Source organism: Halichoerus grypus, chromosome 14 (genome assembly GCF_964656455.1).
Source record: "Halichoerus grypus chromosome 14, mHalGry1.hap1.1, whole genome shotgun sequence".
In the NCBI taxonomy this organism is placed as follows: Eukaryota; Metazoa; Chordata; class Mammalia; order Carnivora; family Phocidae; genus Halichoerus; species Halichoerus grypus.
The window spans coordinates 87,547,652-87,562,626 of NC_135725.1; the positions used below are offsets into that span (position 1 = coordinate 87,547,652).

At 56.3% G+C, this 14,975-nt stretch overlaps 1 long non-coding RNA gene and 1 other non-coding gene across 2 annotated transcripts; both read left to right on the forward strand.

The window, feature by feature from the left end:
• Window positions 1-6,916: 6,916 nt before the first annotated feature.
• On the forward strand, window positions 6,917-8,157 carry LOC144380001 (uncharacterized). Its single transcript, XR_013443646.1, has 2 exons — window positions 6,917-7,106; window positions 7,404-8,157. It is a non-coding gene; the product is annotated as an uncharacterized LOC144380001 (long non-coding RNA).
• A 4,052-nt stretch (window positions 8,158-12,209) lies between these two features.
• On the forward strand, window positions 12,210-12,282 carry TRNAE-CUC (transfer RNA glutamic acid (anticodon CUC)). The gene has a single exon. It is a non-coding gene; the product is annotated as a tRNA-Glu (tRNA).
• Window positions 12,283-14,975: the final 2,693 nt, after the last annotated feature.

Sequence of the window (14,975 nt, forward strand, 5' to 3'; positions counted from 1 at the left end):
CATTTGCTCCTTCCCTCACTCAGCAAATGTTTATTCCTGTGACCTGCACCGTGTGCTGGGCCCCTGGCCAGGGATGAGATCAGACTAGATCTGAAGTCCGGGGAGAGTGGTGAACAGGTGTCACCTCGATCACCAGCTCTGAGTGGGTGAAAGCTGTATTGAGAAGCGTGTGTTGAGAAGGATTCCGAGGCTGCATCTGGGCTGAGAGAGTGCTGTGATCCATTAGTAATGTCTGCCACGAACACAGGAAGGGGAGCACCAGCCAATGCTTTTGCCAGTCTTAACACGGAAGAACAGGAAGGACCTCAGACAGGAGACCCTCGTGACCGTGGCTGGCCTGCTACATGAACTTGGGCTAGTCATTGACCTACTGCCCGCCTCCACCACTCTGTGAGGCGCAGAGGCTGACGTGGGACTCTGCATATTTAGAGGCAGAAGGAGCTATAGCAGGAGAGCCCAGACTTCCTGTTTTAACCCAGCCTGCTCCAGCCTTACGTGAGGACCAAATGGGATGTGCCCTGTGTGAAAACACACAGCGCTCAGTAAACACATGGGGCGGGGACGATGAAAGACCAGGATCTTGGAGCTGTGGCAAGAACACAGGAATTCCGGGTCCCCAGCTGCTCTGCAGACCTTCCATGTCAGGGCCTCAGCTTCTCCATCTGTACAATGGGGTAGTTAGAGAATGGACATGCTGGGGGGTCTCCCACACCTGCTGTCTTGTGCTGCCTACAATGCTGAGGAAGCTGGAGGCTGAGAAAGGGGCACAGGGCTGCCACAGCACCCCACGGGGAGGCCACCTCTGCTGGCTTCGGAGGGTCGTTCAGCTTCACTGGGAGGTCACATCCCAGGCACACCCCCTGGATGCTATCCCAGAGCAAGGCAGGCAAGAGGGAAAAGAGTGGGCAACGTGGGGGCCCCAGGAAGGGCCAGAGGGGCTGAGCCCCCTGACCGGGGGCAGGGGGAGTCTGGGTTCTGCGGAGGCCCTGGAAGGGAGGGCCCCCACAGCCCAAGGGCTGGAACCTAGGGACAGTGGGCTGGGGCAGAAGACTCAGGCCAAACCTTGGTGTTCAGCAAAGAGCAGAAGGAAAACAAGAACAGATCCAGGCTGGGGAACCTGGAATGGCCAGTGGACCCGGAAAACGGACGTGCCAAGTCTCCACGAGCCTGACTTAGGGGTTCAGGGCACTGAGACTGTGCTACCCACCTCCCTTAAAAAATTCTTCGTGGCTCTCGGTGCCCTTAAGAGGAAACCCAAAGCCCTTAGAGGCAGCACATGCTGCTGGGTCAGAGTTAGGAACCTGAGTCCGAGTACCAGCCTGGCCACTGTCAGCTGTGTGACTGCCAGCAGCTTACCTGACCTCTCTGGGCCTCAGTTCCTCATCCGTCAACGGAGATGATAACGGTAGCCATCTGATGCGCTCGTTGGCGGGTTCAGTGAGCCCTAGTGCCTGAGGCAGGCTTAGCACGGCGCTGGACACACCGTAAACTTTCAGTAGTGGGGTGGCTACTCTTATGGTTACTTTTATTGCGTCTAAACTTGGCAGAGCACGCGGCGGAAGGCCTTGAGCACTTGAACCCCAGTTGGCCGCTCCTATCTCGTCAGCTCCACCCATATGACTGCACTTGGACTATACCAGGCTGCTTTCTCCCCCTCCCCTGCGGAAAACCTTGTTCACTCGTGCCACAGGGCCTTTGCTCGTGCTGCGCCCTCTGCCAGGAATGCCCTCTGCTCTCCACACTGCCTTCAGACCCTGGTCAATCGTGGTCTGGGAACCACCCTCCTGACAAGCCGCTTCCAGAGTTCTGTGCTCACAGAGCCAAGTGGCAGTTGTCCTGGTGTGGCATCCGTGTTTACCTTCTGTCTGATTCTCCTACTTCAGGGTGACTTCTCAGGCACAAGAGCCATGGCTGGTCCGTTTTCCTGTCCTCGGTGCCCAGCACTGTGCCTGTCACACGGGTGCTCCTTAGAGTGGGCTGGATGTTCGGAGCCCTCCTTCCCCAAGCAGGGAGCGAGCACGGCAGACAGACGACGGCTCCCACTCCTGCTCGCCTTCCTTATCAAGGAGAAACAGGATGCCTCAGTGCTTCTCTGATGATTCCCAGGGGAGAAGCTTCTGTGAAATGCTGGGGTTTCTAAGTTAGAGCTCAGCGGGAGGGGGAGGCATGGGGGCTCCATGGAGGGTCAGAAGGGCCCCCCACCATCTGCTCCCCCCCAGCCCCCACACTTCTAGCCCCTCCCCTGCATACCTCCCCTGCCTTCTCCTCCTGGCCTGGGCAGAGTGTTGATCTTGGGGATCGGGGGAGGAACAGAGAGCAGGGGGTAGGTGGGCCGCAGATTCCCAGATCCTATAGGAGCTGCTGGGGTCAGAGAGGATGTCCCTGGCACTGCCTTGTGAGCAGTCTGCAGTGTGGGGACAGCCAGAGTTGGTGGCTGGGCCTTGTCCCCACTGCTCTCACTGTGTCCCTGTTGGGCTCGCTGTGAGGCAGCCAGGTGCCCCTGTCCCAGCAGAGGGACGGCTATTGCTACCATCAGGCTGGATGCTCTGCTCCCAGCCATCTGCCCCAGACTGAAGGTCCCTGCAGGATGCTCCAGTTGAATAGAGTCCCAGGGAGTATTGAGTTCAGCCCTTTCATTTGGCAGTTGAGCAAGCTGAAGCCCCCTGCCCCCCGCCCCAGGGAAAGGGGCGTGTTCAAGGTCACGTGGTAAACCCAGTGTTCTTTTCTGTAGCTGGCTGCCCCCCAGGAGAGGAGAAGACCCATAGACCTTGGTTTTGACCTTGAGGAAATGGAAAAACTTGGACCTTAAAGACAGCAGATTACCGTGGCTAAACTGTGGGCAGGCTGTGTGACCTCGGGCATGTTCTCTAACCTCTCTGAGCCTCATGCCCTGCTGAGGATTCCGTGAGATCACAATTGTACCGTGCCGAGTAGACCTCCTGGCCTGCACCAAACTCTCAAGGAGCTTTCTTATGAAGAGGGAGCAGGTGAGCCTCCCCTTGAACAAACACAACCGACGAACTGTGTTCTCATGTGGACATGGCAATGGCCCTTCCCTTTTTTAAGCTGTGGTGAAATCCTCCATGTTGTAAAAGGAACCCTTGCAGGCTTATCTGGGTACAGGCGAGGGGACCAGGGGAACATCCTGCTCTGCTCCTAGAAGCTGTGACCACAGGAGAGGGACTTGGGGCTCTGGGCCTCAGCTTGCTCATCTGCAAAGTGGGGACACTGGCCCTTCCCTCCCAGGGCCGCTGTGGGGCTCAGTGAAAGAACTTAAGGGCACAGGACCTGGTGACCACAAGCCTGGAACCCCATCTTTTTCACAAACTAAGGATGCCTGTTATGGAGAAAGTGCTCGCTTTTTGATTGTAGGGTTGGCCCAGGAGACTTGGTTTCTGTCCTAGGCTTCCTGGGAGAAATAGAGTCTAGAGCTCCGGGGTTGAGCGAGCCCGGTTCCTTGGACCGGGAAGCCCCGCCCAGCAGCCCCTCCTGCCGCAGCCTGGTCACCAGTCACCACTGGTCCTGGCTTCCTCCCCACCCCCTGGAAGTGCGTGATCTGTGGCTCCTCCCACCCCTTCCCTGCGGGCGCTGCCTGGCTGCCCTTTTCTGAGGGGCTGGAGGGGGGCTGGGGGTGCACATTTTCCAGGCTCTAGTTCCCTGGCAGCTCCGAAAATTAATTGGCCTTTAATGTGGAATAGTATTTATTTTAATTAGCAGGAAATTGACTAATTTCTTAATAAGGGGCTTTATGGAAGCTCCGCATTTGGGCTGGGTGGTCCGTAGGAGTTGGGGGGATTTGTTTGAGCGGGACTAGTGAGAGCCTGCTGGTGAGGAGCCCCCTGCCTGTGGGTTCAGTCAGGAGGTGGTGAGAGGAGAGGACTCTGGTCCAGGGGACCCACAGAAGGCCAGGTGACTTGGCTACAGGCCTGTCAGGGGTCTGACAGCCTTGAATTCTGCCTTTGACCTTGGTTTATTGGGGTCCTGGGAATAGATCACTGATCCCCAGGTGTGACTGTGCCTCTTGGCTTTCACAACACCTGCTCCCCATTTGAGGAACTGACAGAGTAAATCAGCAGGGATTTCTTAAAGGACCTTTTCTTTGGTCTGATGGCATCACTGAGGTCCCCCTAGCCTGTGTGGCACCCTGGCCATGATACCCCACTTGACAAATGTGGGAGCGGAGACTGAGAGAGGCGCTGTGTTTTGCCTCGGCCTCCCAGACAGTCCCCACTCACCCCCACCGCTACCCCGTGATGGCCCCACGGGAGGCTGCCCTGATCTCCCTGGAGCTCGGGGGCCCCATCCAGCTCTGAAGCACCCTGCACCTTTCCTTCGGGGCCTATTGGCAGTGACAATGACCGTGTCCAGTGTGCTACCTGGATTATCAGTCCCCTGAGGGCAGGTACTGAGTCTGTGTGCTCAGCTTCATACCCCAAACCAGGCACGGGGTAGGTGCCCATTGTGTGTTAAGGGGAATGATGGAGTCAGAACCGAAAACAACCAGCCATGCCACCTAGTCAAGAACTGTGGCCGCCCCTCTGCGTTGCAGTGTCCTCATGACTTTATACCTCAAAGTCCTGATGGGGGGGACTCGCCCCCTCACCCTGACTGCCTAACTCACCCTCAGGGAATGACCTCCCCCGCTTCTCATTTCCTAGGGGTCTGACCCAGGAGCACGCGTGCACACCCGGCCCGTTTGGGTAAAGGGGAGGAGGAGGCTTATTCCCTCACCAGCCTGGATCCAGAAGGGGCTGGGCTGGGTGGTCTCCCAGCGGCTCAGCCTCCGAGCACCAGGGGGGCCGAGCTGCCCACTGCTGTCAGATCTGGTGGCCTCGCTGAAGGGCTCTCTAGGGATCTGCTCCAGCCACTAGCTGGGGAGAATGAAGCCATGACCTCCCTGTCCCCTCCCAGGAAATCCATCCCCATGCCTCCCACTGGCCCAGGCCCCACTGAGCTGCTCAGTCCAGAGACATCCCTGGGCTCCTCAGCCCCTCTGCCTGGACTCAGACCCACGAGGTTCCCCACTGTTGTCTTTAAACCCATTTACACGGTGCCTTCTCTGAACCAGGAATTGTTCTAAGCACGTTAGAGATATTTATCCTCAGTATGAAGTAGGTGCCATCGTGTCCCCATTTTACAGACAGGGAAACTGAGGCACAGAGGACACGTGACCGACCCACTTCCCCTCAGGCTCTCAGTGTCACCTTCTGGGGTGACGAAGTTAGCTTCTGCAGGCTTCTTGGGTGTTTTCTGTGTCCCACTCACCAGGCTGCATCCAGCCCGCGCGCCTTTGTGCGCACAGGTTCCCTCCCCCACCCCGCCTGATGCTGGAGGAGGGATGGCGGGGGCAGACGGTGGCACAGCGGTCCCTGGCACGCTGGAGGCAGCAAGCACGGGGCCCCTGGCACCCGCCACACCTGGCCTTGATTTGGATCGGCCACGTGCAGCTGCGTGGTCCTGGGCACGTGACTTCACATCTCTTCACCAGCCTCCTGAGAATGGGGAGCTAAGCTATTGTTCCAAAGGTTGTAACAAGAAATAAACAAGCAGACCTGTGTCAAGGGCCCAGCATGGTGGCCAGGAGCAATTTGGGATGAATAAAGTTCATATTCTCTCCTTTTCCTTCCCAACTTGTCCTTCGAAGCCCAGTTTTCCCAGAAGCCTTTGCCCCCTTTCCAGGGCAGAGTCCCCAGTGACAGGTGTCCCCAGAGCAATTTCTGTCTGTGTCACTCAGCCTGGTGCCTGGTCATGTGCACTCTGGCCCCTGGACCCTCAGCGCCCCGGGCAGAGGGGAGCCCAGGCCAGAGGAAGGCAGGGACTCTGCTGGGAGTAGAGCCGGCATTCTGCGCTCATTCACTGGTGAGGATTGAGCACACTAACTGAGCACCTACTGTGTGCCGGACACTGAGAATGAGACAGCCTCCAGGAACGCCCCCCATGGGGGTGGGGGAGAGGCAGACAAATGAACTGGCCACCTTGACTCGGGGGTCATCGGGGCTGGGATCAGCGGAGGTGGGGGGCTGCCCCAGCTGGAGAGTCAGGAGGCTTCGGGAAGAAGTGACATCCAAACTGAGGCTGGTGGCTGGAGGGAGGCATGTGAGTGGGGTGCATTCCAGGCAGAGGGGGTGTGAGGCAAGGGTGGCCCTCAGGAGGCGATGTGGGTCATGGTCATGGTCATGAGTCCCTCTGGGTGCTGGTGCTGACAAAGGTGAACAAAAAAAGCTGGTCCTTGACACTCCCCCACCCCATTACATCCCAGTGCTGGATGGAGAAGAGCAAACATCAACCAAGTAATCAAATAAATAAACGAGATCATCACAGAGAGGAAGAGTGAGTGAAGCCACTGAACTGGGGAGGTGGGGAGAGGAAGATACAGCGGCAGCCCGGAGCTGGGACTTTCTCCCAGGGTTGGTGGGAGCCGCGGAGGCTGGAGCAGAGAGCTGCATGAGTGGAGAGCCTTTTCCACGACTCCTAGCGCCAGATGCAGTAAGAGGAAAGACCCAAGGCAGGGCTGATGGAGTATCCAGGCAAGGGATGGTGGCTTGGGTCAGGCTGGCGGCCATGGGACTGAGAGAAGAGAAGAGGGTGGATCTGAGAATGCTCTAGGAGGTGAAGGGACAGGTGTGAGGATTATAGCTGGGAGGGTTGGGGATGAGGCTGACCCCGGATTTCTAGACCAGGCCTTGGGGTGACAACGATGCCATTTGCTGGCATGGAGAGCCTAGGGACATTGATGAGCTCAGCTTGAGCTTGTCCAGGGTCAGGTGCAGGAGACAATCTTCGTGGGAAGCATCCAAGACCAGGACGGAGGCGGAGCCTGCAGCGTGGGGGTGGTTGGGGGAGCAGCCGGAGGGTCCTGCCAGATTCTGCCTTTCTCAAAGGAAAATTTATGTCATTCGTCCCTTCTAGTGTTTCTGACTCATCCCAGAGCGTCTGCAACATAAAACATTCTAGAATCTTGAAGACTTTTCCTCCGGGTTTTCCGAGTCCTTCAAAGTGCCCTTCCTTGCTCACACATTCCTTCCATTGGGACGCGTGGGTCAAAGGCTCCGATTCAGGAAGGAGAGAGGCTGTTTCTCCTGATCCAGTTGGAAGCGATGCTTGGGGTAGAGAATGTGGGGTCTTGAGTCATGGTCCTCATGGGTGGAGGGCTGCAGGGGGGTCTCTGGTTATTCTCTTTGAGGGGCATTCCTTGCCTCCTTGGGGTGGGAGCTCTGGGTCTGTTTGGCCCTATCACTGGGGCTGGGCAGGGACCCAGCTGGGCTCTGTCGCGTGATGGAGAGAGGGATGTGTGTGTGTGTGTGTGTGTGTGAGAGAGAGAGAGAGAGAGAGAGAGAGACAGAGAGAGAGAGAGAGACAGAGCGCCCGCCTGAAACCTAATTGTCCGCTGTCTAATCCGTCAGCCCGAGGACAGCTTGTCAGCCCCTCCCAGGCAGGCTGATAAATGCCGACCGAGCCCCCCTGCACCAGAGCTGCCTTAATTGGTATCAGGACGTGTCTGGACTCCATCCTCCCGGCCGCTGCCTTCCTCCCCTCCTGATGCAGCCTCCAGCCCGCAGGCCTCCACCCCCAGCAGGGCTCGCCTGCTGCCACAGCCCCAGGAGGAGGGTGTGAGGCCAGTAACAGCATTTATGTGGCACCTACTGTGTGCCCAGCCTATGCTGACAAACCCTCTGGCCGCCCTCATGCAGCCCTGTGAGCTGGGGCTCACTCTCCTTCCTGTCTGCACCCGCAGGACCTGTTTCCCGAGCCCTCTGCGTGCCTGCCCACCCCCCGCCCCGAGGCTGGGTGTTGGGGACCCACAACAGGTGAGATAGACAAGGACGCCTGCCCCCAGTGAGGAAGGGGCTTATTCCCGGACAACTGGCCTGGTAGGGCTTGCCCATTTTAGGACGTTCAGAGAGGTTCGGCAACCTGCCCAAGATCACACAGCTAGAAAAGGAGGCAGAGAGAGCCAGATTGCCTTCAAAACAATCACATGACTAGGTCATGATCTCGGGGTCCTGGGATGGGGCCCCACATGGAGCTCCCTGCTCAGCAGGGAGCCTGCTTCTCCCTCTGCTGCTCCCCCTGCTTGTGCGTACTCTCACTCTCTCTCTCTCTCTTTCTTGCTCCCTCTGTCTCTCAAATAAATAAATAAAATCTTTAAAAAACAAAGCAATCACATGGCTGATTCTCAATGTCGTGTGAGTCTGAATCACTGGGGGTTCGAGTTAGAAACTCAAACGCCTCCCCCTGAGATTCTGGATGGGGATCTGGTGCCCTGAGAATCTGCATGGACACGAAGCCCTCCAGTGAGTAGGCCACTCGGGACCTGGACGAAGATTGGTTTTCCGTTTCCCATGCTGATAGAAAATCAGGAAGGAGGAAGCCTGTGGGACAGAGGTGACGTTCCCCTCACTCATTCAACCAGCACTTACTGAGCAATTGCCTGGTGCCATGCCTTGTTCTGGATGCTGGCAGGACTGGCCACATGCTTTGCAGGGCCCTATGCAAAAGAAAAATTAGGGCTCCCTTGTTCAAAATGTGTTAAGAATTTGAAGACGGTGACCACAGACCATGAAACCAAGCTGGGGCCCTGAGTCACTGGCAGGTTGCTCTCCCGTGAAACCAGCCCTGGTGCTGGGGGATGGGGCAGGGACAGCCAAACCAACGAGCCTGAGCCCTGATCTTGACCTGGCCCCCCATCCCTTAGCTGGGATCCTGAAATTAATAAAGGGTCTGAACACCTAAAGTTCTTTTGTAAGATGATGGTAAATTCATTTGGAGGCAAAACCTGACCTCACCTGACAGGAAGGTATGTATCGTTTTATTTATTCCCCTTGATGTTAACATTTGTACATTTTTTTTTTAATATTTTATTTATTTATTTGAGAGAGACAGAGATAGTGAGAGAGAGCTCGAGCAGGAAGGAGGGGGAGAAGCAGACACCCCACGGAGGAGGGAGCCCGATGCGGGGCTCGATCCCAGGACCCTGGGATCATGACCTGAGCCGAAGGCAGAGGTTTAACCATCTGAGCCACCCAGGTGCCCCACATTTGTACATTTCATTGCAGAGTTATCAATGGATATGATTGTGGAGGCTGCCCAGGCTCTGCCAGGGTTGTACCTAATGTTTACTGTATGCACCATATTGCTCCACTAAAGGGAACCACTGGGAGTTTCCTGACACCTCTGGCCCCAGGGTTTAGGAAAAGAGATTTGGATTCACACAAGACCTGTATGGACACCCCGTGCAGGATGATCGCCATGCACGCCAATGTTTTTGAGGTATAATTGACATACAACATCATGTTAGTTTAGGTATACAACATAATGATCTGCTATTTGTATATATTCCATGTTTTTCTGCATCATCGAAAGATGAGGATCTGGCAATGACCCCAGTCCCTGCCTTGCCTGTTCCTTGGGTGGTGGACAGCAGCTTTGTGCTAGAAAGGGTGCTCACTGATGAGACCCAGGGAGATGTGAGGTCAAGCAACAGAGCAGTTTTCTGTTTTTCTTTTCTTTCCTTTTATTTTTAAAAGATTTTATTTTTAAGCAATCTCTACACCCAACGTGGGGCTCAAACTTACAACCCCAAGATCAAGAGTCGCACTCTCTACCAACTGAGCCAGCCAGGCGCCCCCACAGAGCAGTTTTCTTAAAAAGAGAAGAGAAAAGAGCTTTATTGATTATACATGTAATGTATACTCATCATCACCAGAAAATTAATACAAAAGAAGAAAGTAGCAACAACCTGAAATCTACCCCCTCCACAGTAACTACTATTGGCATTTCTGTGGCTACCCTGCCTTCCAGATTTTTCTAGAGATATCCTTTCCCCCCCAAGAAAGATGGGTTTCACCACCCAGTATTTTGCAACCTGCATTTTTCCCCATCACTGAACAGTATGCAGTGGCCGTCTTCCCACGTCTGAGTCATGGCTTTTCAGGGAGACAGGGAAACGGTAAACATAACCCGGTAATGGTAACCAGTTCAAACAACCCCCTTGTTGCACACTGCTTGATTCCAGTGTTTTCATTAATGGGTATCTTCCCACAATGGCATCCTTGTGCACACACTGGCCTGTCTCCTTAGGTCAGATCCATAGATGGGGAACCCTTGGGTCCACGCAGGGTGGGGACATCCCTCACGTTGTAGACGCTGTGATTGCCAACACCATAGTCCCAGCCCCCACTCATCTCTTCCAAAGAACCATTCTCTGCTTATCAGGAAGAGGGGCCCATCCAGGCCAGGTAGAGGGTCCTGTTAGAGCAGAGCCCCCAAGCCCTGCAGGGAAGGCAGGAAGCCAGGAGGGGTACCTCATCAGCACTGCCATCAGGGTCCTTTGGCCACCTTTACATGGCCCCTCTCCTGGGGCCTCCTCCCTGCCTCCACTCACCATCCCCAGCCCCCATGGAGGCCCACTGGCTGCCACCCTCAGCAGGCCCTCTGGTTCTCTCTTCTCAGACGAGGATAAAGGCTGGACCCCAGGCCCCCACAAACCCTAATCACTTGAGCTGTCTCCTGATTTGCATGTCCTTAAGGCGCCTTGATTAATAGCCCTTCCTAGGATCTTCTCTGCTCCAACCACGAGGGCTCTGATTGCAAAGTGGCCTCAACTCCTTTAAAAATAAGACTAATCCTCCCTAATGCAAGGGGAGCCCATGCTTCCCCGAACAGTAAGAGATCTGGAGGCGTCTCTCAGAAGCCCCGTGGACACGGACACGTTGGAACATTCTGGAAGGAATCAGGCCATTTCTCTACCCCGGCAGGCCAAAGCCTTTTCTCGGCACTGACGTGAGCTCTCACGGCAGATGTTGGGAGTGGACGTCACCTGCCCCGTTACAGAAAGGAGTGGAAGCTCAGGAAGGGCAAGCTACTTGCTCACGGTCCCCCAGCCAGGGAGGGATTTGAACTCAACACTGTCTGGCGCCAGCCAGACCTAAGTTGACACTCTTCACTGCCTTGTTAGAAGCTGGCCGGGCCAGGGGCTGGGGCTGGAAGAAGCAGACACATTTAGTGAGGTGGCTGTAACGCTCGGTCCTGATGAAGCCAGGCCTCGCCCCGAGAAGAGAACCAAATACCCCCTTGCTGTACCCCCCTTGTTACGTTTTCATATCGGGGGGGCGGGGGTGCCGGGTCTTGCTGCAACAGTCGTGGGACCTTCCCGGCATGATGCAGGACCCCGTGGGCACAGTGGTCCCCACACCTTTCCTGTTCCCCGGGCGAATCCTCGCGGGCATTCTGGTCCGCACCACGTGTGTGAGCCCAGAACACAGCCCCGGGATTCCACTCGCTCTCTGTGGCCTGGAACGCTCTCCCGGGGTGAGTGCGGGCAGGATGGTCCCTGGGGTGGCAGGGCACGGAGACCTGGCTACTTTCTGCCCTGCCCTGCCCTTGGCCGCCGAGCCTCTCCCTCTCCTGCAGTTCTCCCTCCTCGCTGGTGCTGAGTGGCAGGAGCTGCAAGGTTTAAAATGCTGTGAGTGTAGCACCCTCTGCTCCTTTTATCTCCTTGGTTGAGCAGTTTCTCAACCCACTGCCTCCACCATCACTCTCCCCCGGGGGTCCTCTCTCTCCTGCTGGCTGGGTCGGCAGGGTCTCCCGAGCCTTTGGCAGGGCCCCTGGGAGTGGGGGCCTGGACGCTAGGAGGGCCTGCTCTCTCTGGCCATCTCGGGGTTTGCTGGGCTGAGTGTGGCTGTCCCTGGCAGGGACCTGCCAGGCCACTGGGCCTTGGAGCAGGCGCGCACACATGGTCCACTGACCTCAGCTGGGAACACGGTGTGCTCAGGGCTGCACTTTCCTGGGGAGCTGTAACAAGCTGTTCCCACTCCTTTGGAGACACCTCCACAGGGCGGAGAGCGGGCAGCTGGAAGCACAGCGCGGGGCTGGGAATGTTCTCCAGTGCCAGGCCCTTGGGGCCCGAAGTGCAGGCACCCGGAAGGGTGGCCCCTGGCCCATCCGTCCCTACTGTTGCTACTGGCTCCTAGCAGGGGCGGCCTCTCCTCTCTGCTTTTCTTCTCCCAGCTGAGCCTGGGTGCACGAGTGAGTTGAGGGATTCTTGGGCACATCCCCAAAGCTTTTGGGTCTCAGGGACCAACACAATTTCCAAAGCAAACTTGGAGGATTGATGGGGTGATGCCAGTTTTAAATTTTGCTAAGGAAGGGTGTTAATGAGAACAGACAAAACAAAGAAACACATGCATTGAAAATCCCATCATCGGAGTGCCCGGCTGGCTCAGTCGGTAGAGCACATGACTCTCGATCTTGGGGTCGTGGGTGCAAGCCCCACGTTGGGTGTAGAGATTATAAATAGATAAACTTTTAAGAAATCCCATGAAATGAAATAAATTATATTTTAAAACCCCAGAAGTATGAAGGACATAATCTTAGAATGAAGGAACGTCCTCCTTCTAAGGGGCATCGGGAGACTTCACAAATGTTTCTTACGCTTTAAGACCTGGGACAGGTTTGCCACAGACAGGCACCCAGCACTGGTCCCTAACGTAGTACTTGGGAACATCTCATGGTCATAAGATGGCTGCTCCACCTCTGGCCATCACGCCCACATTCCAGGCAGGAGGAAGGCAGCCGGGTGAAGTATATTCTCCTTGAAACCTTTGCCTTTTAACTCAGGAAGGAAAACCTTCCCTCGGATCTTTTGCCTTCAGCTCATTGGCCAGAACTGGGTCACGTGTGCACCCCAGAGCTCGAAAGGGAGGTCGAGAAATTGAGTATTTTCACTTTCTGGACTCTGCGGTAGGAAAGGCCAGAAGGAAGGGGTTGGAATGAGCATTTGCACATCTGGTTTTCTGGAAAGTCTCAGCTTTCGTTTCATTTTATCCCTCCCTCAAGTCTGTGTGTGGAACCCTGGGCTCTCATGGCTGACGGTGGCCTCCAGCCCCCAGTTCCTTAAGCAGCTGCCGGCAGAGCCCAGTTCAGCCTGCAATCCCAGGCTCCTTCGTAGATCCACTTTGGTCCCCAATTCAGGGGTACTAGTGTTGTCCCTGCCTGTTTTGGGGTTTCTGGTTTGAAGAGCACCCCAAAATAAAGCCTCTTTTCAGAGCAAGTCCCCCAGATAGAGCAGCCACATAAAATTTAGGCCATCTAGCTAAATGTGAATTTCACAGTAACGACGTATTATTTTACTGTATCTGCATGGGATATACTTAAACTAAAATGTTCATTATTTATTCAAAGCACAAATTTAACTGAGTGTCCTGTATTTTTATTTGTTAAATCTGGCATCCTAACTCCTAGAGTCTCAGTGTCTATAGCTAGGAAGTATGAGGGAGAGACTCTAGGGCAGGTCGCAAACTACCGTGCTGTGTGGCTTTGGGAACGTCGCCTCCCCTCTCTGGGTTTCCCAGGCCCCATCTCCGGATGGGGGTCCCTTGAAGTTCCCACCGCAGCAGGGCCAGATCACTGTGAGGCACCCAAGGGAACCCAGGCAGGTTCCACTGATGAAGGAGGGACAGCATGGCCCAATTTGTCCTTGGTGTTCCTTTGTGTTGGGGGCGTATTGACCAGAAACTGAAATGAGGTACCGTGAGGGCTGCTCTTGAATTGAATGGCACAAAATTGAGGCTTTTATAGGTCAAAACGGGTGAACATTGGCACCTTCATACTGTTCAGCCTAATAGTTTTACACAGAGCCGGGAGATGGGGATCCTGGGACATCTCTGCCTTCAGGGGCAGAATGGGGTAAAATGGGTTTGAATCCCCACTCTGTGTCTTCCCAGCTAGCAGACCTTGGGCAAGTCCCTTCCCTAGCTGAGCCTCAGCTTGTCTTCATCTGTAAAATGGGTACGCTGACGGTGAGGTTCCACTAGGCATGTGTACCGAGTACAGAGCTGAGCCCGGCAAGCCGGAGCAGCGTCTCCATCAACCCTGCTACTCTCTGTAAACTGTCCACCCTGCCCGTCCCCTGGTGGCAGCATCCCCGGGGAGGCACCAGCTTCAGGGCTTGTGTGCAGGGGAGTGTGGGCAGGGAGCCTTGTGTTGGCAGAGCGGGTCTGGAGACCAGCCTCACGCTCCAAGGATCCTCTTCCCCTGCTGCCCCAGCATTGCCACGAGTCCCGTGGGCCAGAGGTCCCCATCGGTGCCCCCCGCTTTGCTGGGAGCTGGTGTAACCCAGCCAGTGGACACCCCAAGGGGACCTTGCTTCCAGATGTCACGTCAGTTGCCAGCTCCCCACGAATGACCACCCAGGGAGTGGGGCCCCTCTAGCAGGCATCTGGGCGCACCTGCTTTGTCCAGCCACCAGCACTAGCCAGACGGCAGCGCAGGCCAGCGGCCAGAAAGCCAGGGAGTCACTTGGGGTTGTCTGTGAGCAGAGGTGGCCCTCACAGGAGCGGGGAGGGCTCTCTGTCCCACCCCCACACCCCCTCAGACCTGCCAGATGGTGTACCCTGACTGTCCCCTCTTTCCAGCTGCCTGCCGCCCCCCCCCCCCGATGGGCCCCAGCTTTCAGCCCTGGGAAAGAGGGGGGTTATCAGCAGCCTCCTCACAGGTGAGGCCCCAGGAGTTGATGGACCCTCGCTCCGCCTGGCACTGGCTGGGTGCCCCGGAGGCCTGTCCTGTGCAAGCCCCTCATTTACCAGATGAGGAATCCAGACCCCGGAGAAGGCAGCCCCTCCAGAGCTGGTCTGGCCCCTCAGCAGCCAGGACTCCAGGCGGCAGGACCTCTGGGGACCTGACAGCGGTGCCCGCCGAATCTGGGCAGGAAGGAAGAAGAGGAGGCACCTGGAGCCACAGGGGCTGTGGGGCTGGGGGGGTGGAAGGAGAGCAGTTAAGTGGGGGGAGCCTCAGCTCCTGCTGCGTGGAAGCTGCCCCACTCTAGGCCACCCAGAGGAAGGCAGCCCCCGCCAACTGAGAACCCCAGGACGACGCCTCTCTCCTCCTGGCCCCCTGCCCCTCCCCTACGCATTCCCTCCTGCCTCCCCTTCTCCCTCATCCCCGCAGCTTTGCGGCTTCCCTTGGAGAACAGGCGG